This window comes from Ceratotherium simum, chromosome 20, assembly GCF_057802395.1.
Source record: "Ceratotherium simum simum isolate JZ-2026a chromosome 20, ASM5780239v1, whole genome shotgun sequence".
Classification (NCBI taxonomy): Eukaryota; Metazoa; Chordata; class Mammalia; order Perissodactyla; family Rhinocerotidae; genus Ceratotherium; species Ceratotherium simum.
Window position 1 is genome coordinate 12,719,127 of NC_141919.1, and position 22,725 is coordinate 12,741,851.

The window sequence follows — 22,725 nt, forward strand, 5'->3', positions numbered from 1 at the left end:
CACAAGGGCCCCAGCCGTGCTGATAGAAAGTGGGAATACTGGGTCCTCAGTTGTGGGAATGATGTTGTCCTCACCCATCGTACCACCTAGATTCTGGACAGGTGGGCCTCTGTGCTTGGAATGAAGGTGGAACTAGATGTGTGTCCAAACACAGGGCTGGTGCTGGCACTTGCACCTACAATGGATGTGGTGTGGCCAGGTGAGCCCCAGGTGCTGTGATAGAAGGTGGAAACAGACATGTCTCTTGACAGACATTTCTTCTCCATGGCTCTTGCAAGTCTAGGAGGTTTTCTATGGCCAGGTGGGCCTCAGGTGCACTGATGGAAAGTGGGAATACTAGGGCTTCCAATATAGGAGTGATGTTATCCCTTCCCATCACTGCATCACCTGTGCCCTGGAGAGGTGGGTCCCAGGACAGGTGGAACCAGAAATGTGTCCAAACTCTGGGATGGTGCTTGTCCCTCCTACTGCAGAAGCCATGCTGTGGCCACATGGCTCCCAGGTTATCTGACCAAAAGGAGGACCAGAAGTGGTGCTGGGTGCCCCCTCAGTCCTGCCCCAAAGTTGAGTGCTCTGGATGCCTGTGACTGAGTGGGGCCTAGGGTAGACACACAGAGGCCAAAGTTCCCACCCTCCATAGGGGCTGCAGGTCCCAGAAACACAAGCGGCCCTGGAGTGGGACTGGCAAACAGTGAGCTACTGTCCCCAGTGCTGGGCATCCTGGTGGCTACTCCAAAGGCAGTAGCAGTAGATGTGTCAACGGGGAGAACACCTGGGATGTCACCGAAAGTCAGCTGGGTGTTGACAGTGGTGTCAGATGCAGAAGCTGGCAATGTCAAACCGGCAAAACCTGGTTGCATTATGCTGCCTCTGGGTGGCTGGGCTGCAGGAGAGGTGAGACCCACAGCCTGTACTGGGGCTACCAGTTTTCCCACCAGGAAACAGTTGTTAGGCTGCCGTCCATCATAGGCCCCAAATGTGGGCTGAAAGGTGATTCCTGGGTCAGAGAGAGGGTTGGAAATTGCGGTCTGTCTGCTGGCTAACTGCAGGTAAACAGGTGGAGACGTGGGCTGAGGCAGTGCTGCCACTGGGGGGTGTGTTCTCAGAACCCGGAAGCGCCATGTAAAATGGGAAGTGGTTCTCCCTGGAGACTGGGGGAGACTGGAAGATGACAGGCTGGGAAAGAGGCGTGGGATCCATAGCATCGGTGTCAAAGGCAGGCTTGAAGTTTGCAGAGGTGCTGCCTGCTGGAGTGTAGGTGACTGCAGGGGCTACGAGGGGTAGGCTGGTGAGAACAGGAGCACTGGGGAGAGGGGCTCTCTGCTGTTGCCCATCAGCATTCCACATGTGGGCTGAAGGTCAGTTTGGGGGCCAAAGGGATAGTTAAAAATTGGGGTGGGGAAGGGGACCATCAATGAAGATGGGCTGGTGGAGACTGGTACCTTTGCAGGGCGCCTCTGCTCCACACTGCAGTGAAATTGGGAAAATGGGAGAGATCTCACACTGGAGCCTGGGGGAGATCTGAAAACGCTAGCCTGAGAAGGGAGAGTGGTGTCCATGTCAATGACACCAGGCTCTAAAGTAGGCTGGGAGGTCAGACCTGCAGATGCCCTGGCTGTGATGGTGGAGGGGACTGCCACAGAAGGGGTGGGCTGGCTGGTGAAAACAGGGGTCCTGGTGGAGGGGACCAGAAGAGGAGTGGGTATTAAAGAAGGGGGGGTGATCTACACACGTGGGTGTCAGGGATTCTTTTTGGCAGGAGGGCAGCTAGAAGGAGAAAGCTGAGGTGCTGGGAGGTGTGGGGAGGCCAGAAATAGGAGATGCTGTAGCTCTGACTGAGTGAAAAGGGCCTCCATTCTCATTCAGTGGAATTCCCAAAACAGGACTGGAACTAAAAGGAGGAAGAGAATCAACAGGAACAGCAGGAGGAGGAGAGTTCGAGACTGTGTGTCTTGTGTCCTGATCAATATTTGGGGTTGAGGAAGGTGGAGGGACAGACAGGATCGGGGGTCTGGCAGACAGGTCGGCCAAGTTGGTGAGAAGAGCAGGGACCTGCACAGTGTGAGTGCCCAGGGGCAGGGAGTCTGCAGCCTCCGAGGCAGGTGGGGAGAGGGAAGGGGCAGGCTGAGTGGCACTGCAGTCTGCCACGACCCCCGTTTGATCCTCCAAGATCTTGTTCCGCTAACACTCAGTATTCTTCTCCAAGGTGCCCGGGTTTTGGCAACAGCTGTAAAAGGCAGCTTAGGAGGTGCAGGCAGCTCCCCTCGGCCCCACAGCAGTGGCAGTGGCAGCAGTGGTGGCAGTGGCAGCAGTGGTGGCAGTGGCAGCAGTGGTGGCAGGGGCAGCACAAGTGGCATGGCGATTCTCCATTTGCAGGGCCTACTGCTGGGAGAGACTGTGGAGAAGAGCTCCTTGATGGGACGTCTGAAGGCCTTTCGTCCTGCGTCTGCTTCCTGGACATCAGTGAGCTGGAGAGCTGGGCAGACGGTCTTCACCCAGCACCTCCTTTGTTGACCTCTCTGGCAGCAGGAGCAGCACGGGGTTGGGTCAGGGAGCACTGCTGCATCTGGATCAGGCTTCCCAGGAGGCAGGACATCTCCAGCAGGGCTGTGTGAGGTAGTGACAACGTGGCTTTCCCAGAGGAGCTCATTGGAGACATCTGGGCCTTCTCACTCAAGCTATCTTCTGGGTGATGGGGGTCCAGAGGCCCAGGACTGCACTCGAGGGAAGTGAGGACTCGGTCCCTGGGGCCCTAGATTTCAATGGTGTATCCCCACTGCTGTGGGGCCCCCATTCCCATCGTCCTGTCCTTTGGTCTCTACATGATCCTCCTCCTTCTTTGCCATTCCTTCTCTGGGCTCTTCAATCTCCTTTGGGCAAGGAAGTAGGAGGTGACTGGATGGTACCAGCTACATAGCCTTAACTACCTGCTCAGTTGGTGAATGCAGCAGAGTAAATTTGCACCCTGGAGGAGGGATCGTTGTGGTTTTCATGTATCTGAACATCACGGAATTATGTGAAGACAGCACGGGCTTCTTTGGAGAGTCCCTCCAGCTCACCAAAAGGGGATCCCCAGGGGGGAGCACATGGCCTGCCGGATTCAACACCTCCTCCCCAGCATGATGTAAAAGGCAGCTGGTAAAGGCACAGGATTCTGGTGGAACAGCCTGTGACCAGGGCGGAGGGCAAGCGCAAGAGCAGCAGGGTGGGTGCGTTCAGGCGGGGTAGGTAAAACAAGCAGCAACAGTTAAGCGCCAGGTGGGGAAGGGAGGCAGCGAGGAGGATGAAACTTACAAAGGAAATTGCCCCTGTAGAGCAGGTTGTGCGCCAGATGATTCCCAGAATAGAGTCTGAAACTGGAGAGCTTCTCCTTAGCTTTTGACTCCCCTGGAGTACAAGCACACATTGCACTGTTCAGCCTGCCACTTGTGACATCTCTCTGGAACAGGTACAGAGAAGGGGCACCAGGGACATGTGCCACCCCTGTGCCTGAAGAGATGGTGCCAAAGGGCAAGGGGTGAGGCCCCAACCACCGCCCCAGCAGGACTTTCTAACACCTGGGACTTCCTGCTGTGGGTTTCAGGCATTTGGCACCAGATGGGCCACCATGCAGGGACAGTTCAGGACTGGGACGCCCATCCCCAGAGCTCACCCACCCGGGCATCGGCTCTGCAGGCCTCTCTGAGCCTGGGTGTGTGTCGCCAGCCCTTCCTCCAGGGTCCTGAGGTCAGAGCCTGCTCAAAGCCGAGCCAGGAACCACCCAGATCTCAGGGTGTGGCCTGCCTCCCCTGGGGACCCTCCAGCTTCTCTGTGAGTCCTGGAGCCAGGCACACTTTCTCCATGCCCATCTGGGCCACCAGCGTCACCACCTAGGCAGGAAGGCTTCTGAGGAAGGGACGGGGAGCCTGACCTCACTGGATGCTGCACCCATGACATCCCTTCCTGGCAGGCAGGTTCTTTCTTCACTTCTTTTTAGAAATTTGATAAAACAACATTTCAACCTTAGACCATTGTTCAGGTCACATAGATGGTGGTGACTTAGCCAGGATTCGCCCAGCCCGTGTGAGTCCAGATCTCCTGCTCTGGACTATCTCCTTATCAAATATTCATCATGTGACCATTTTTTTTGTAGTCATCAGGGTACTTAATGCCATGACACACCTATAATGAGCACATGCTCTGCTCAGTAGGAGGGCTTCTTTAGTTCAACCCATAAAATGATCATGGACCACACTGGGTTCTAGTCTCAGAAGGTGTAGGTCAGGGACCACCAGTTGTCAGTATGGCACCATCCCACATTTCTACTTTAGCCTTGCAGCCCAGATTGTCTCTTTGGTCTAGTTTGAAGGATCGAAATATGTAAAGACTATGCAGTCATGAGTCCCTTAACAACAAGGATACGTTCTGAGAAATGTATCATTAGGCAATTTCATCATTGTGCAAACACCAGAAAACTGGTGTAAGCTATATTGATTATACTTACTAAGTAGAGAATCATTACATGATGATGATGATAAAGGGAACTATTCGTCAGAAAGCTATAACAATTCAGATCCTCTAAGTACCTAAAGCTAGCCCTGGTGGTCTAGTGGTTAAGATTCAGCACTCTTACCACCATTCAGTGAGGGAACCACACCACGCACCTGTCAGTTTTCATACTACGGCGGCTGCGTGTTGCTGTGATGCTGAAAGCTATGCCAATGGTATTTCCAATACCAGCAGGGTCACCCATGGTGGACAGGTTTCAACATGGCTTCCAGACTAAGACAGACTAGGAAGAAGGACCTGGCCACCCACTGATAAAAAAAAAAATTGGCCATGAAAACCCTATGAATAGCAGTGGAGCACTGTCTGATACAGCACTGAAAGAAGAGAGGATGGTGCAAAAAGACCAGGCAGGGTTCCATTCTGCCCTACACAGTGTTGCTAGGAGTCAGAATCTACTGGACGGCACTAAAAATATATATATATGACTTTACTGAAAAAGAATTCTTGCCCAGACTGAAAAATAATACATTTATAGTATGAAGAACTACATAATACAATGGGCTTGAAAGAACTGGATTTGTATCCATTTTGCCACTTCTGATTTGTAAAATCACAGCAAACGATAATACTAAAAGAAGGTATAATTTATTGAGAACTTACTAAAGGCAGCAGTTGGCTCTGTCCTCTACATTTATTATCACATTTAATTCTTATCACAACTCTCTGAGTTAAACCTTATGATTTCCATTTTATTAGAAGAGGAAACTGAAGTTCAAAAAGGTTAAATGCATTTCCCAAGGTCACTTAACCTTTCAGACCTTAGATTTCTTAGCCATAAAGTTTGAGGATTGGACTAAACAACCTCAAAAAATTCCTTTCAGATCTAATACCTATGATTTTCTTGGAAAGGCTCTTAGAAAAGGGGGACCTTATCACCATTAACATCCCCCATAATGTTCAACACAATTTACACTGCAATCACAAATAGATATTTGTTGAAAATGGCCTAGTTTCATTAAAAAAAAAAAAAGCCAACCCATAAGTTTCATACTTTTTATTAAACCAACAAATAAAATGATTGATCCCAATTATGGACTTTAAACACACATGTGCTTTGAAGTAAAAGAAATCTTTGCAGTAAACCAAGTAAGATCTAAGATGTAATAATGACTTTACAACTTTTGCATTTATTCAGGGTTACAGTGGTGAGCCCAGTGGGGGATTCACTTAGGAAAAAAATAGCGGAGTGTTGTATCTAATTTTTTAATGTTTTGCTTTGTGTAGTCAGCAAACACAATGAGTGGCTTTGTTGATTTTTTTTGCTCCGTTGGTTTAGGGAGTTTCATTAGGAAGGCTTTGGCTGTGATTCATTTGCTGTCATTGTCATTCTCCACTCCATTTAAGTCCACCAGGACCCAACTAACTCAAGAAACTGGATTTTAGTTGGAAACAGGGGCCACTGAACAATGACCTAAATGTGATACATAATCCTTGAGGAATGGAGGATAAGCAATAGAGAGCCATTGGAAACCAAAAGCAATGTCAACATCCTGTGAAAGGAGTGATGAAAGTACAAATCCGAAGTCGTCTGGAAAACCAAAAGGTAGAGTTATAAAGCCAAGAGGGAAAACAAAATATGTTTCCCAGAACTCAATGCCCATATGACAGAAAGGTAAAAAGCCCAAAACTTCAGAAAGTGATGAGAAATGATAGATACATAAAAAAATAAACTAGAACAAAAATGTGAGAAGCTATAATTTCAGGCAGTGCTCAAGTACAGTGGGACCGTGAGACATTACTTATTATGGATCAACAAAAAGAAAATTTGAAACTGGCATCCGAATTAGATTTAAGACCTACTATATAAATTAAGGAGAAATAAACAAAACAAACACATTATTTAATTACTACTCTTGAATATATTCTTTATGACACATATTTGCTTTTTTTGCTTTTAGAAATCTTTTGCAAGAACGTAAGTCTAATATTTCATTCACCAGTACAAGTTCTATAGTCATTCTGATCCACCTCCACCGTGGCTGAATAATAAAGAAAATATTGTCATTCATTTTACAAATATATTGAACACCCATTGCTAAGTATCTTGCTAAGCATTGGGAATAAAAAGGTGAGGTTCCAACTTCCAGCTCTTAAGTAATTCACAGTTTAATAGGGGAGACAGATGATTAAACAGTTAATTTCAACACAATTTAAAAAGTGCTATGATGGTTTGGTTCTGTAACCAAGTTTGGTCCCAAGAACATTGAAATCTGCATTGCTCGAGGTCAAGATAATCTGCTACTTTAAAGCTGCCAGTAATTTTCTTGAAGAAAGTAAGCTGCCCTTTTGGAATACATACATGGAGGGGGTTGGGGGTGATGAGAATTTTGGGGGGAAGCAGAGTGGCTTATGTCATGTTATTGGATCATTTAGTAAAGCAAAGGACAGCCATGACCCTCTTCAAGAATGAAGGCATTAAGACAATGAGTAATGACACTACTCTGCCTCTGTCTAACAACAGCTCATCTCTATAGCTCTCAACTATGTGCTGGGCATTGTCCTACATGCTTTACATGTATTAATTTCCCACACTCTACGAGGTAGGGACCATTATTAATTCTGTTTTTTAAAATGAAGAAATGGAGGCACAGAGAGCTGAATTGCCCTAAAGTATGCAGCAAGTAATAGCGGGGTGAGGATTCTAGCTCATAAAATCACCAGAGCCTAGGTGCCTGAATACTGCTCCATCCTGCCTCCTTGCCTGCATGGGGAGCAGAGTGGCTTTTCTGCAGAAGGTTACTACGGTCAATCGAAGATGTGCACTAACTACTTGACACTGCCCCCATCAGGAGGTGAGGTCTGTGAACCTTCCCTTTGAATCTGGGCAGGTTCTTTGACAACTCTGACCACTAGAATATGGTAGAAGTGACATGTGCCAGTTGCCAGGTCTTTAGAGACTGGAAACTTCCACTCTCTCTCTCCTGGAACACTCACTACTTAGACTTTGAAAAGTCAAAAAGCAAACATGTGTCATAAAGAATACATTCAAGAGTAGCGAGCCCTAAGATGTCATTAAGAGATCTGACTGCCCTGTTGAAAAGACCACAGGAGAGGCCTTGAGGTTCTTATGAGGCTACATGAAGAAGGGGAGGGAGGAGTCAGGTCCAGCCTTCCAGCTATCCTCTCCAAGGCAACAAGGGAAGTGTTCTTGGTCCCTCCAGACCAGTCCTCCCTCCTGCTGGATGGCATCCAGTGATCCTAATCAATGCAAAGTGGAGCAGAAGCTGAGCAGAATCTCCAAAGTTTTAACCCTGAAAGTCATAATACGTAAAAAAAATGTTGTTATTTTAAACAACTGTGGTTTGGGGTTGTTTATTGCTCAGCAATAAATAACCAGAACAGATGCATTGCCTTGGAAGTGGATATGAGGTAGGGCATGAGGGAAATACGGAACCCCAAAGAAAGGCGGGATACTGTGACCTAGTGTAACACTCTTCCCTGGTAGGAGGTAGGAATCCCTGGAATCAGTGATTTGAGAGAAAGAGCAAGAGTGAGAACAAGAGAGAGAGAGATCACCAAAGAATGTACATCTTTGTATTCTAATAGTTACTTTAATCTAAACTTGTATTTTCTGCATATGAGTCCTTCCTGTTACCCTTAAGCCTTCAGTAAAGTTTGATTAAACCTTACTGCTTAGATTAGAGCAAAGGAAAGGGCACAGCAGGACAGGAAATGAATAAGCAAGTAGTCACCAACCACACTCTCTATAGCACAAAATAAAAACCCTAGTTCTTAGGTCAAGACCTGGGTTCAAATCCCAGGTCTATACATTTCCCGTTTTATCCCCTTGGACAAGTTACTTAAATTCTTTGTGACTCAGGTGCACCATCTGTAAAATTAGAGAGAGTGCTGACTCCCTTACGCTTTCTATCTCCATCATCAAGAGACAACAGGGAGCCTCAGAAACCGTCTTCGTCCTTCCCCTCAACACTCACAGCCTTACTGCCAGTAACTGCCTGGAGTCCCAACTTGGTTTCAGGACGATGGGGAGAAGGGTCTAGAAACCTGGAGAGTGGCTATAATGCCACCAGACAACAAGCATTTTAGGCAGAGAGTGCAACATGAGAAAACACCCAGGAGTATGAGACAGTAGTGTGTCTTTGGGAACCATGAGTAGATACAAATGACATTATATCTGGTATATGGAGTAGAAGGGGCAGGGAGTGGGGGTGGATGGAAGGAGACGGGCTGGAGAGAAAAGCAGGAGTCAGAACATGGAAAGCCTTGTTCCCCGGGCTGAGTAGTTTTGGCTTCATTGTGACAGCAAGAGGAAGGCAATTACAAAGTCTGGCACTGCAGACATTTCATTCTTATCACACATTAACAGTTAATCTTCATAAGAAATTTGTGAGGCAGGTAGAGAATGTATTGTTATTCCATCATTAGTAAGGAAGTGAGGTCTAGAGGTGTAGCCACTAGGACTCAACAGATTTGTAGAGTCTTCTCAGGCCCAGGTAACCTGAGGCAGAAAATAAAGTGTTGATGGTAGAAGCCCACTCAACACATACAAATGTAAAGAGAACAGTTACTTTATAAGTCCTTTTTCTCACCCCCCTGGGATTTCACTGTACAGAAAAAACAATATATTCCAGGCAGTCCAGCTCATATACCTAGGTTTATTTCCCACACTATAGTAATTAAACCAAACAGAGATAGAAGGTCAATTATATATGCCAAGCTTTTCCAAATGATTCTTCTCAGCAAAGTATTTCTGTCTTGTGCCATAAAGCAAGGAAAGACCTTTGTTCAACCAGATAATATTCCAATCGTCCACATAGAAAACAGTCAGTGACTTTGATGGCTATACCACACATCAAGGGTGGAGAAACCCACATGACCGCCTGGTGATGAGGTATCACAAAATTTGTTTAGTGATCAGCTTATCTTGCCTGTTGTCGGCAATGGGAATGAAATTCACATTCTTTCCTGAGCAAAGAGACATCTAAATCCAAGTCTGCCTGATTCAGTCTAAATTTTTATGTTTCAATTCCATCAACCATGCCTCATTCAAAACTATGAAGGAATAAAAGCAAGATAGTCAGTCTCTACAATCATTAACCTTTAAAGTTTCTAATCTAGAGAGAGTTCACTCTCAAGACTCAGAATGGTTTAGCAGTTAGGAATATTGGAATTTTTCAATAATACGAGATCTGTGTTTTCAACAGTATCCTTTTATCTTTCAGATATTAAAATCCACCAACCACTAGAACCTTTGCTAACGTGAACAACATAGAAAGACACAGTATTACTCAGAGGCCCCTCATCTAGGGATGAAAGAATGAACAAGACATACACCTCTACTATTCATTGGTGGTCAGGAATCCAGCAGATGAAAAGGACTGGAGTTTCAGGCCATTCCAAACTTGTCTTTATTCCATGACCCCTCACTACTTACTTCCACCATAATCAAAGAAAAAGAGAAAAAACAATCATCATCACTTTCCTAGTATATGTCAGGAAATGAGTACTTTGTAATTACTACTTTCCTCTCAGAACAGGGTGCCATTACCTTGGCAGCCATTCGTCACAGACTCTCCATCCTCTCTCACCAAACCCTCTCGTCACCGCCACTATTGATTCATTTTTTTAAGTCTTTAGATACTTCCTTAAATTTTCTCACCTCCATTGCTGCTGCTCAGGCCTTAAACAGTCCAAACCTCTCTGATTCCTGTCTGTTCAATTCCTTCTCCATTTGAGTAATTAGCATTGTCTTTCCAAACTGTAAGCTTCATTATAAACCTTCCCCCCTCAAAATGCTTCTAAGCTAATTCTAAAACTATTCAAGCTAAATGTTAAATTCCTTCCTACAGTCCCCTCTCATCACCTATGACTTGGCTGTAATTCCAGCCCCAGGGAAAGGCTGGGGAGATACAGTCCATAACTGGAAGAACTTACTCTTGTCACATGAAGCCAACAGATGTAGTCTAGATGCAAGTACAAGCAATTGTTTGGTTTAGGATTAAGTCTTTTATGTTCCAGGTCTTAAGCGAGAAGAAAGTCAGGCCCTTCAACAGGCCTGAGGTCTTCAGTCTAGAATTTGGAGTATCACACAGGGTCACATGAAGTGGACATTGTAGTTGTGTCTCCAGAATAAATCTTTTCCTATTAGAGAATATTTCTCCAATGCTTCCATTTCTCCTTTCTCCCGCTGGGAAACAACTTCGAAGCTTGAGCTGGCGTGACTCCAGGAGGCTCTGATTTGTCTAAGCCAAGCAAGGCCATGGTATCCCTCTTGCCAGGGGGAATAGTTCAGGGATGGGTATATAACCTGGTCCTAATCCAAACAGCACAGAGGTTTCCTCCGGCCCCTAGGATTGCTTCAGAGGCAGGCACATAATCTTAGATGCTCCAATCATAATAAAGCTCTGGACTTTGATGAATGTGGGAAGACATTCTGTCTCTTCCCCTGGTTGTGAAGAAGGAAGCTTGTAGCCTGGAGCTGCTGGCAGCTACTCTGCCTCTACCATAAAGTCAGATTAAGGACAAGCCCAATACATATGTGGGCAGGGAGAAAAGCAGAATACTCAGAGAACTACAGAAAAATGAAGCTTCATTCCTGAGGACATTGTGGACATTTGGGTTGTTTATTACATAAGCCAATAAATTCCCTTTATTGTTTAAACCCAGACCTACGGCCTAAACCACCCTAACTTATCCTGTACTCTCTCCCTTTTTCCTCTCAACACAGCCCCTTGATCCTTGTAAATTCTTTTCTTTCTCCACCCGCATTCCACCTATTTTAACTCCGGGTCTCAGGAGAAGATGTCAGCATTTAATTCCTTCTTCTGAGCCAGCTGGGGCTTCTGACCCTGGAGACAGAGGAGATAGAAGGTACTTCTTGTGCACTGGCTCAAGGTTAAATATCTTAGGGACAATTAGACCTTTCTAATTTATTAGCACAGTTATTATATTAAAAATGTGTAGTCTTTTGCCAAGTTGAATTGAACTCTGAAATGTCCTCTCTGCTAACCTGACTTCAATTCACAGCAAGACCTGAGAAAGCCAGAAAGAACGTGAGAGGTGGAGGAAGTAGAAAAACTCACCCCTCTACAGTGCACACTGAATTGCTTGTGGTATCCTGAAAAGAATGGCTGTGAAACAATTCCCTGCCTTTCCATATACACTTCCCTCTGCCTGGGATCCCCTCACCTGGACTAATGGCCTTACAGATGTTGGCCCACCTTTTAAGACTTAGCCAAAGGACGAGGTTATGAAATCACAAGTGCAATTGAGCGTTGTCTCCATCATGCCCCCACTATGATATACAGCCTTCTATCATTGTTCTTACTATTCTTTTCTATATTTACTTGTGCTCAATTCCTGACTCCCCTACCAGACCCACATGATAAACGTCAGTTGAAAGCAAAGTCCCTGTCATATAGTACAGGCTCAAAAAATTTTATATTGAATCTTATCTATATGCTAAAATACGGAAAGGCTTAGCTTTAGACTTCTTATATAATGGAAGTCTATACAACGGGAGAAAGAAAAAGAGCTTTGAAGAAGATCTGAACCCTTAGGAGAACGTAAAAAAGAACTTTCCACTCATGTTGCAACACCTGACCCTTGCACAGAATCACTCACAGTCAGCAAACCCCCAGGAGACCTACTACCAAACTCCATCCAATTAATTACTAGCCCTAATTAATCAATCCAATCAATTACTTATCCAATCAATGCTGTCTCACCTAAATTTAACCTAACAAGCCCCATACTTATTTCCAACTCTTCATAAACCCTGACTTTTGCTTTGGCGGTCCTCAAGAGGGTGCACTGCCAATTGCCCCTCCCTCTTGGCCAGCAAGAAATAAATTCAGTTTTGATCTTTCAGAAGTGAGGCCAGGGTCTTATGAATTGTGATTCCTATTAAGAAATTATGGTCTTACTTATTGGAGAGACCTGAAAACATACCCAATCCACAATGAATGTGCTATCTTTCATGTGGAACAACCATCTCCCACCTAATGTTGTTATACCAGTCCCACATTTTCTAACCCCCATTAACTTTCTGCAAGTATTTGTTTTCTATTTTATCTATTCAATAAAATAAAAAATAAATAAAGTCCATTCCTTCTTTTTGCATTCAATAAATCTCAAAGTCAACTGTTTACAATTATAAGAATTACTTGAAGAGAACTTTAGATAGATAAACAAGAAGATCTATATGGATCTAAGATACAAATAATCCAAAAACTAACCGTTTACTTGCCCTGGTGCCCAACAACAGTAGGAAGAGACATTCCCAAAGTGTCTGAGCTACATAAGATTTAAAATTCAGTGCAGAACTTCAAATAAAACTTCAATATAGATTTCTAGCAACAAATTAATATTTTCTAAAGGGGACTTTTTTTTTTAAATTTTAGTCTGTCATTTTACTTCTTGAAGAGATTTTACTGCTGGTATTTTTTAATGCACTCCTCTTTGTAATTTCACACAAGCTCCTTGTCTGATATAGTATCTTTTAATTTCCTTGAAAAAAAATTCAATGCAGAACTTCGAATTGTACAAAAAAGTGACTATGAAATTCATCCTCTGTGCTTTTCATCCTTTTCACTTAAGGCGGGTGTGGCAGACAGGAACAGGGGCTGGAGGCTGTTTTAGCTAACCGGTAATAAAGTGGTTTGATCCTAGGACTCTTCCTTTCCATCTTCTTTGCTGATGGTTAAGGCAGCATGAGAAAATACCAGCACAGTGACTGTCATTTTGTTCAAAGATGAAATTCAGTGTAAAAAAAATAAATATTGTAGTAGCTGTTTGCCAAAAAGATTTAATTCTTTCCCTCCCCAGCAAATGGTAGGATTATATTTACTTGCTTTTTTACAGTTGACTGGGATGAGCAGAAGAAAGAGGCACCACTTCTAGAGCATTTAATTACCCTTGTGAGACCCTCCAGAGCCTTCTTTATCCTCCAACATGGAGACTGGTTGTTCTACCAGACTGGATCCCTCGATGATCACAATGAACAGAACCTTCTAATGATCTGTGATGAACATGAAACATGAACAAGAAATAAACTTTTGTAGTTTTACGCCACAAAAATTATGGGGTTATTTGTTATTCTGGTAAAACAGTCTACCTTGGCTGATTCAAGTGTAATATAATCCATCCAAAGAAATGAAGCCACTTGGGTACTAAAAATACACCCTGATAGAGTGATTTCACCTAAAAGTAATTTTTTTGGACACTGATAATATTATACTAAGCATGGATTATATGTTGCTTAAAATCCTTAAAATTAAGAAATTTCAAGATATGGGGAGATATTGCTCAAAGGATATAAACTTCTAGTTATAAGATTAACAAGTTTGGGGGTCTAATATATAGCACAGTGATTATAGCTAATAATACCGTATCTTATACTCAGATGTTGCTAAGAGAGTAGATCTTAAATGTTCTAACCACAGAAAAGAAACTATGTGACTGAATGGAGGTGGTAGCTAATACTATGGTGGTAATCATTTTGCAATTTATAAATGTATCAAATCAATATGTTGCACACCTTAAACTTACACATTATGTGTTAACTGTATCTCAATAAAGGTGGGGGGAAATGTTTTTCACGTACAATAGCATGAAAGCGGCCTCTCATTTTACCTAATGTTAAAACCTCAGCTGACAAAGTCAACTCTAAAATTTGAGGCCGAAGTAAAGCAAAAATAGCTCCAACGCTGTACCATGCAGTTCACTCTCCAGCATCAGCAGGGGCCAGGGCTGCCAGGGTAATTGAGGTTCGTCTGCTGACTGCTGTTATCCAGATGCTGACGCTGATAATTACAACCAGGCCTTCCCCGCCTTAGCCTGTTTCCTTCTTAGCATGAGTCAACAAACTTCGTTTTAAGCTCTGCAAGGGGCACTGGTCTTTCTTTTGTTCTTGGCAGAGGGAGGAATATTTTTAGAATATAACCTTACTATATTCAGAGGGGGGCCATTATCAGCCACAAAATGAGAAGAATGTGTGTCCCAGAGGGCTCAGATACCCAGTTAGCGAATTCCAACTCTCTGACTCCAAACCACAGAAGCCTCACCATTCTGTATTACCTCTGGCTGCAGAAACAATTCAGGATGACACGTCCCCTCTCTTGTTACCTGGGCCTTAGTTTCTGGGGAACAAATAGGGTTTGGAGTTTTAGAGTTAAAAATAAAATCACATCAACATTGGGTGTCATAAATCTTCACTTCAGCAAATGGACACAGCATCACAAATTTCCCAGAGATCACCTAAGTTCTCGTGACAGAAACATAGTGTAGTGTCTCTCTGCTGGGGACAGTGTGTGCATGAAGTCTTGTCGGCTCCTTCAACTCAGAAAACTCGATCTGTGCAATTGATACTGTGTGCCTGGACATCACCAGCGTTTCAAAAAAGAGAATATGTCAATGTTCTCAACAGAGTTGTAAATTAGACTCCTCTCCCCGCTTCCCCTCCCCCACTTATAATTGAAACAGCACTCTGGAACCAAACTCTCGCTTTCCGGAGTTCGTTAACATTTTCTCAAAGAACAGTCCTACATAATTCCTAAATTGAGCTTGCCTTCTTTTACGTTGTGGCAAAGTGCAATTACAGTTTAAAGGGAATATTTATGTACATTAGTTAACGACATCATTGCAACTTACTGCTCACACATCAACACTTAATTAGTGTAAGCATAAGTGACATAATTGCTACAAGGCATGCATTTACTAGTAATGTGAGGTAATTTCATGCACTATGCACATTTTAAATATCTACTTTATACTTTGTCAGGCTGAATTTTTTAAATCAATAAGGGATATTTACATGGATCAGAAAGCAGTTGTCTTCCCTATTGTAGACAAATACACTGTTACAGCCTTTTGAAGCATTTAATATCCTGCAGGATTTTTAAAGCCAGAAAGGTTAAAAATGGGCTGCAGGCTCTGCTTTCAGGGATAAAGAGAACCCCCTAATGTATGTAGCATCATCCACATTAATTATACGTATTATCCTATTTCATTTACAGCTATTTAATGTGCATTTAAATGTCTCTCCAGGTATTACAAATTCTAGTTTAGAAATACTTCTTTGAAATATAGTTGTTCTGCAAAATGAAGAGTTTCAAAGCCTCCTTCAAAAATCACAAATACTTTTAAGAAATTATGAAGAGTGGGCTTTCTAAAATGCACATTTATTCAAAGGAACTCCCTGCAGAGAATTCTCCAGTGGCTCTTCCTATGCTTCACCATCAAGTCCACATTCCAGCCTGGGACAGCCCTTCCAGATCCGCCTCGTATCCACTTTCCAGCATCCTGAAATGGTACACTCCAATCATTCCAGACATTGGGCTTCTCTCCCTACCGTTGCTCATGCTATGCTCTCTTCCTGCCGGGGGTCTCTGCTCCCCTTCTAGTCTCATTTCAGTCATGCATCCCCACTGCAGGCTCCTCTCCCACCTCTCAGTGCATCAATCATAGGGTGCGGTGTTACTCAGGCATCTCTCTCCCCCACTAGATATCGAACAATCCCAAATGATGAATTGGATTTCCTTTAGCTGATCTCCATGTAACTATGGTGAATACAGTTTCCTACAGAGGCAGAATAGTGCAGTGAATGAGAACCCGCACTTTAGAGTAAAACAGTCCTCAATTCAAGGTGACTTTAGTGAAAATGCTTCTCTGTGCCTCAGGTTCCTCATCTGTAGAATGGGGAGAAGTAGCCTAAATACCAACCTTACAGATTGGCTGACCCTGGTTGGAGTTCTTGGACTATGGAATGGATTGTTCTCCCTGGCTGCCTGTCTCTCTGGAACTCAAACCCATCTTTCCCCTTGAACCTCATTTATAGCCTGCCCTGCCTCACTCACACAGCCAGCTCTGTTTCTCAGTACCCAGCCCAGGTTAGCAATTAGGTCCCCCACTGCTCTGGAGCAGAGTTTTCACAGTGACGTCCACAGCAATGCTGTGATTCTAAATTATGTCTTTCCTCTCAGGAAGGCAATCAACACTTCGCCTCAAGATAGAAGTGGCCTAGATTTAAGTTCCAGCTCAGCGACTATTGTTTAAGTTATTTAGCAACTATTTAAATACCAACTATGTACCAGGCAATGCGTTAGGTATGCAGGATGCACAGCGAGTGAAAACCACCTCCTGGAGCGCAAATGATTCTGGCTGGGTCTGGGGCAAATCTTGAACCTGCCTGAGGCTGCTTCTTTAATGTGGAGACAATAACCCCCTATTTATAGGCCTGTGATGAGGATAAAAAGAGAAAACATATATGGGAATATATTACAAACTGTAAAGTGCCATGCAAATCAGGATTATAAAATTCTTAACCCTTCTCAATTCTCTTCCAATTCTCAGTCCCTATTAACTTCGCCGTGAATGCCACTTAGCTAAATGCACTTTCTTCTATAGTTTCTATCTCCAGAGCATGCTGCATTCCCCATAAGTTCAGATCTTCCTGCTTGACAGGCTAATGTGCTGTTGCCATCCCCCTTGATATTAGTCTAATTCTGATTTGAGGCTACAGAAGTGACAAGTGAAGCTATTTTAGAGGTGCCTGGGGTCGTAAAACATTTTGAAAATTATTTTGCTGTCGAAGTCACGTCAGAATAGATCTGCATGAAGATTCTGTGGTTCTAAACTGAACATGAGGTGCCTTTCTGCTTGTGCTCTGGAGAGACCTGGAATGATGAACAGTGCCATCATCAGTCACTTGGCTGAACGCCGGAGAGGCTGGCATTGAGCCCGCTAAGCCAGGGACTCGCGGAGTCACTCAGCAAATCTGAGGAAGCTTTGCAACCAAGACTGCCTAGAAGGATCCAGAAATAGGAACTAAAGTCTCTTGCCACCAAAAGATACTTTTTTTTAAGTGTCAGAAATGGATGTCTTTTTTCAACAGGAGAGATCCAGAAAGCACTGAGGGGAATTATCCATCTTGCACTTTCTCAAAGAATGACTGAGAAAAGTTGCAAAAATCAGAATTGAAATTCTCCAGCCATTATTCTTTTCCCTCAGTTTGCACATTGAGCCTAGCTGCCTTCTTTAAATAATGATAGTAATAAATCCAATGAATATGGGAAGACGCTAACAAAAAATAGATAGCTTTTTAACAATAGCTTTGAACTAGGAGCTTTCAAATAGAGGAAACCTGGAGATGCGATGGAGGTGTCTTACTTGTTACTAATGACAGGAGAGGAATATAAGGAGAAACCAAGGGTGATGGGACCAGAGGCTGCACTACAAACACCAGGCCCATCGAGTTACTACTTCACTTTTATCTGTGTATTTTCGTGGGGCAGGGCAAGGAGGAGCATCCATATGTACAACATAAGGGCTCTACTCCCAAAGTATCAAAATGACTGAAAAGACAAAGGTAACTTCTAAGTATTTTCTTCTAAACCTCACAAGCTAGGCTGTAAAGTCCTTTAGGATTAGAGCCATATTTATCCATTTCTGTATCCACCACATCACATAGTGCTTTATGCAGAGAGTATCTTCCATAGGTGCTTGTTGAATGAATGAATGAATGAGCAAATCACTATGAAAGAACTAAGAGAAAGATAAAGGAGAATGAAGAGAAGAGAAGGAGAAAGAAATGGAAGGAACGAAAAAAAGCAAATTGGATTGAGAATAATTAGCATAAAAATTAGTGAATAAAAATCAGAAAAGATGGTTGTTTGTCCAGCTTAAGCTGCTTGGCTGATAAAAAGCAACCAGGTGTGTTGAGTGCTTTGTCAAGGGAGGCAGAAAGTCATTACAACTTGTTCTTTTTCCTGTCCCTTGCCTATCTCCCTCCCCCACCATAGACTCTACCTTGTCATGAAGAACACAGAAAAAAAAGATACCTTTCAGATAAAATTCATCTTGCAAATGACTAACTTATCTGTTTCCTGGTTCCTACAGCCTTCTATGGATCTATAATTCTAAAATGTGGAGACTGAAGTTATTCTGCCTATTGCCATCACCTAATTCTATGCATAAACGTCATCCACACATAGAGGTACCGTCATGTAAGTCTTACCCCACTAATGCACTACAAGGATCCAAAGTGGTGTATCAGATTCAGCAGCTTTCAGACAAAGAATATTTTTAATGCACTGTGGAAAAGTAAGTATCAATGGTGCTTTTGACCTTAATTATTTGTGATAATAACTAGCTGAATAGAACCAGATGGTTCTCAGAGCTGCAAGAGCGTATTTCCACAAACCTCCATCAAGTAACAATTATTGATGATTCTAATCTCTTTCAATAAATATTTCAGAACACGGCAGAATCATGGTGTCAGTAGGAGACATGCTCAAAATGTCCTCCTGGATAGGGGCTATTATTTTTCTAGTTACACAAAAGAAAGCTTTTATCCCCCTTCTCAGTAGACTGATTTATTTATGTCACAAACCTCCACTGAAGGATTTTAATAGCTAAGAAATTGTTTCTCCATGTCTTCTCTCAAACACCTAAAACATTCTTGCCCTCCATTTGCCTCATTTATTTTAAATTATATCTGTCCATCATCTTCAAAAGCTCTCTCTCTAGGCCCTGGGGAAAAGTTGCATTTGAACAAGGATGAGTCTAGATCTGGCATAGACTAGAGACTCTTAAGATTAGTCTGGGTAGCTACAGATGAACTCCAAAATATGACCAGTCCTTTTTACGTAGTTCATCCTCCCAGTTTGGCTTACCATTGGGTTTCCAAAGCCACAATTTACAATTCACAATAAAACATTTTTCAAGTTACTCACAGACAAAAGTGGACATCCATTTTATAATAATAACAATATAATAACAATTATAATAACATTACCTACTTTACTTGCAACTTGTAGCTATCTTCTGGCTCTTCAGTGGTGAAAACAAACATAATAGAATTCAAAATGTAAACTATAACTAAAAGACAAAAGCTTGGGTCAATTGTATTTTATCTCTGAAGGATCTCGAGTCCTTAAAAACACCAGCTGGATATTTTACACCCTCCGGTTCAGCTGTGCCATGCCTCAGTGAATGCGGGGCACTCAGTAATTCTCACTGAGCATGAGTGCATGAAGAAGGAAAAGCTCCAGCTAGGCTTTGCAAGAATTGAGAATTGAAGCCGTGTTACGAAAGAAGATCCACTGAATCACATAGATCCAACCTCCAAATTGTCCATCTCTCACAACTCCTCATTTCACTCCTACAGGCCTGATTCAGACACCATTATCTCTGGCCAGGACAACTGCTCTTGCCTTCAAGTAGCTTCCAGAAGTGTGGACCAAAATGCAGTTCATCTGCAAAACAGATAAGTAGATACAGGATCAGATTGGCATCATACTCCTCATCAGCAACGCTCAATGCTAGAAGATAAAGATGCACCAAAGTTCCACAAGATTTGGGACCTAAAATTCTATAGTCAAACACAATACCAATCAAGCATGAAGATAAAATAAAGGCATGTTTGGATGTGCAGACACCAAATGTCAATGAACCAAGTACCATTTGTTAGTCCAACAAAAAATGAGTAGGTACTATGGACAAAAAATAAAGTTGAAACCAAAAAAGTGAAGACGTAGGATTCCAAAAGAAAGAAGCTACCCTAGGAGTGTAAGACACAATCTGGGGCCACCAACTGTTGATGCTGTGAGCAGATCAAAAGAGCAACCAGCCCAGATAGAGCAAGAAGTTGATGTGCTCCACAGGGTTTTCTTTGGGCAGAAAGCATCATGTGTGCAAAAAACAAGGCTGGATAATTTGGAAATTATGGTAAAAAATCGCTATTAATTTGACAACTATTGGGCAAAAAAATGCAATAAATAAAATATAATTAATTCATTTACAAAAAGTCAGTAAAAAAACAAAAACAGGAAAAAGAAGAGCTACCCAAAAAAGCCATTGTTTAAATATGATTCATGTTAAATCACAGCAAAATTGTAATAAAAGCAAATCCATTTGACTTTGACAGTAGGAACATTCTTTCTCAAATGACAATAATGTTATAACACCAGACGTAAAAAGAAGGAAATGTAATCCACACCTTTATTTGAATTTGTGGTGAATAATATGTACATGGCCATAAAAACAAATAATATGCATTGGTTTTCAGCCTCCAGTAAAAGCTAAAAACAAAGCTCATAATAATCATGGTTTCAGAAGGGAAGGTAAATGTCTCACCATGACCATGTAAAATTCAAAAAAGAGTTGCCAGAATTGGGAGGTACAAGGGCAAGAGCGGAAATAGAAGGAAGGGCAGAGATATAAGCATAATATTTAGATTTATGAAATTAATCACAAGAGGAACTGAAAATAGCAGTGTAGAAAAGTGGTTGCCTTTGGGGAGTGAAAGTGAGGTTGCAGAAGGATAAGCAGGAAAAAAATATGCTTTCCGTTTCAACCCACTCTCGGCTTACAAAAAGTAAGCAAATAATATGTATACCAAATCATCATGTTGCACACCTTAAATATGTACAATTTTTATTTGTCAATTATACCTCAATAAAAGTTGAAAAAATAAATAAACAAGTATGCTTTGTGCATTTCCTTTAAACCAATGATATAAATAAAATATATTAACAAGGACAAAAGGAGATAAATGAAAAAGCATAACATGATCTCAAATATATGTTTATATGGGAGTGCATACGCCTAGGAAAAAGCCTCAAAGGATATATGCCAACTCATTCATGTTTTTATATTTATAAAATGGATTACTGGTGATTTTTCATTGTCTTCTTTACATCTTTGCTTATACATGATTCATTTTTTACAATGGGCATATATCTTAAAAAGACAAAAAAAGTTTTACTCTTGAAAATTAAATTTTAAAACGTGTCCTTAATCCTACAATGAACTAATTATCAAATACCAATATGCTACTTCTAGATTTTTATATTTTAAAATAATTTTAATATTTTAAGTGGGATTAATATATATATAAATATTTTACGTGAATGAGATTATACAGAACATACCATAATTTTTTTCAAGCTATTCACCAGCCATTTATTTACAACATGTTCATGCCTCCATTATATCACCCATTGCACAAACTAGCCACCCTGTCCATTTGCCCAACATGTCTGTTTTCCCCAGAAGTTAAGATCCTGAAGCTAAGAACTGTTTTAATAATTCTGTACCCCCAATTCCTTGCACATAAAAGGCATGCAATGTGAATCTTGATCAATCTGAGAAAAAATTCAATGTACTTCCCTCCTGTGTGCCTAGTTATAAACATTCCCTTTTGTAAATATTGCGTTTATGAACACAATAAGAGAAGAAGGCAACTATTAACAACATAAGGTCCTCATGTCGCTCCATCTTCCCTTCTGATCTTCTGGACATCTAGAAGAGGTTTTTCTTCCCTGCTTGATCCTTTTATCTAGACAAAAGTAACCTTTCCTAAAAGATAACTTTCTAGTATGAGGGCTTTTGTAGGAGTTCTGACCAGCCTCCAGCAGAGGGTGCAGCTATTCCCATAAAAGATTTCCTTTGAGACTGAAGGGGAATCTCTTTGCAAGCAGAGATCCCCTTCTCTTCGGTCATCAAATCTCCACTGTTTGAAATTCATTCTATAATGTTCCTCATTCCCACGGTGAGAGAACAGATTAAAAATGGCTGCCCTACTGACAGGACCAGGGCAGACAGGCAAAGTATTAGGTTCCCATGGGTGATAACTCCGTCACTGAGGAGAAGAAAAGAGCCCAATGGAGGGAGGAAGGAATAGGAGGTGGGAGAAAAACAATTTCAGACTTTACCATTTCTTCTAAAGTAATCTGTCAAATGACCCCAAAACTAACTGCAGTCACTATCTTTCCTATTAAAATCACTTAAACATTTTTTTTCTCAAAAACATTTTGTGGGTCCCTTGATATAAGTTAAATTAGGATTACATACATTTCCTATCCAGTATTCAACAGGACTCAGAAAAGAATATGGCATGTTTTAAAAATATAAAAAAGCAAAAACAGCTTATTTTTACTATGGTTTCAAGAACTGCACTTGAGGTAATGACAATTTTGAAGGTGTTGAAACATTTGTAAGTATACATTTTATTGAAATATTACCAACTTGAAGAAAAATGCACAAATTACCAATGTAAAGCTCAATGAATTTTCACAAACTGAAAACCATTGTGACCACCACCCAGATCAGGAAAGAAAATATTAAAAGCGTTCCAGAAACCACCTATTCATGACCTCTCCCAGGCAGGCTGTAATTTTATCACCACAGACTAGTTTTGCTCAGTTTTGAAATTTA

At 42.1% G+C, this 22,725-nt stretch overlaps 1 pseudogene; it reads right to left on the bottom strand.

Moving 5' to 3' along the window:
* Positions 1 to 375: 375 nt before the first annotated feature.
* Positions 376 to 4,657, bottom strand: LOC147914362 (nuclear pore-associated protein 1-like; annotated as a pseudogene).
* Positions 4,658 to 22,725: the final 18,068 nt, after the last annotated feature.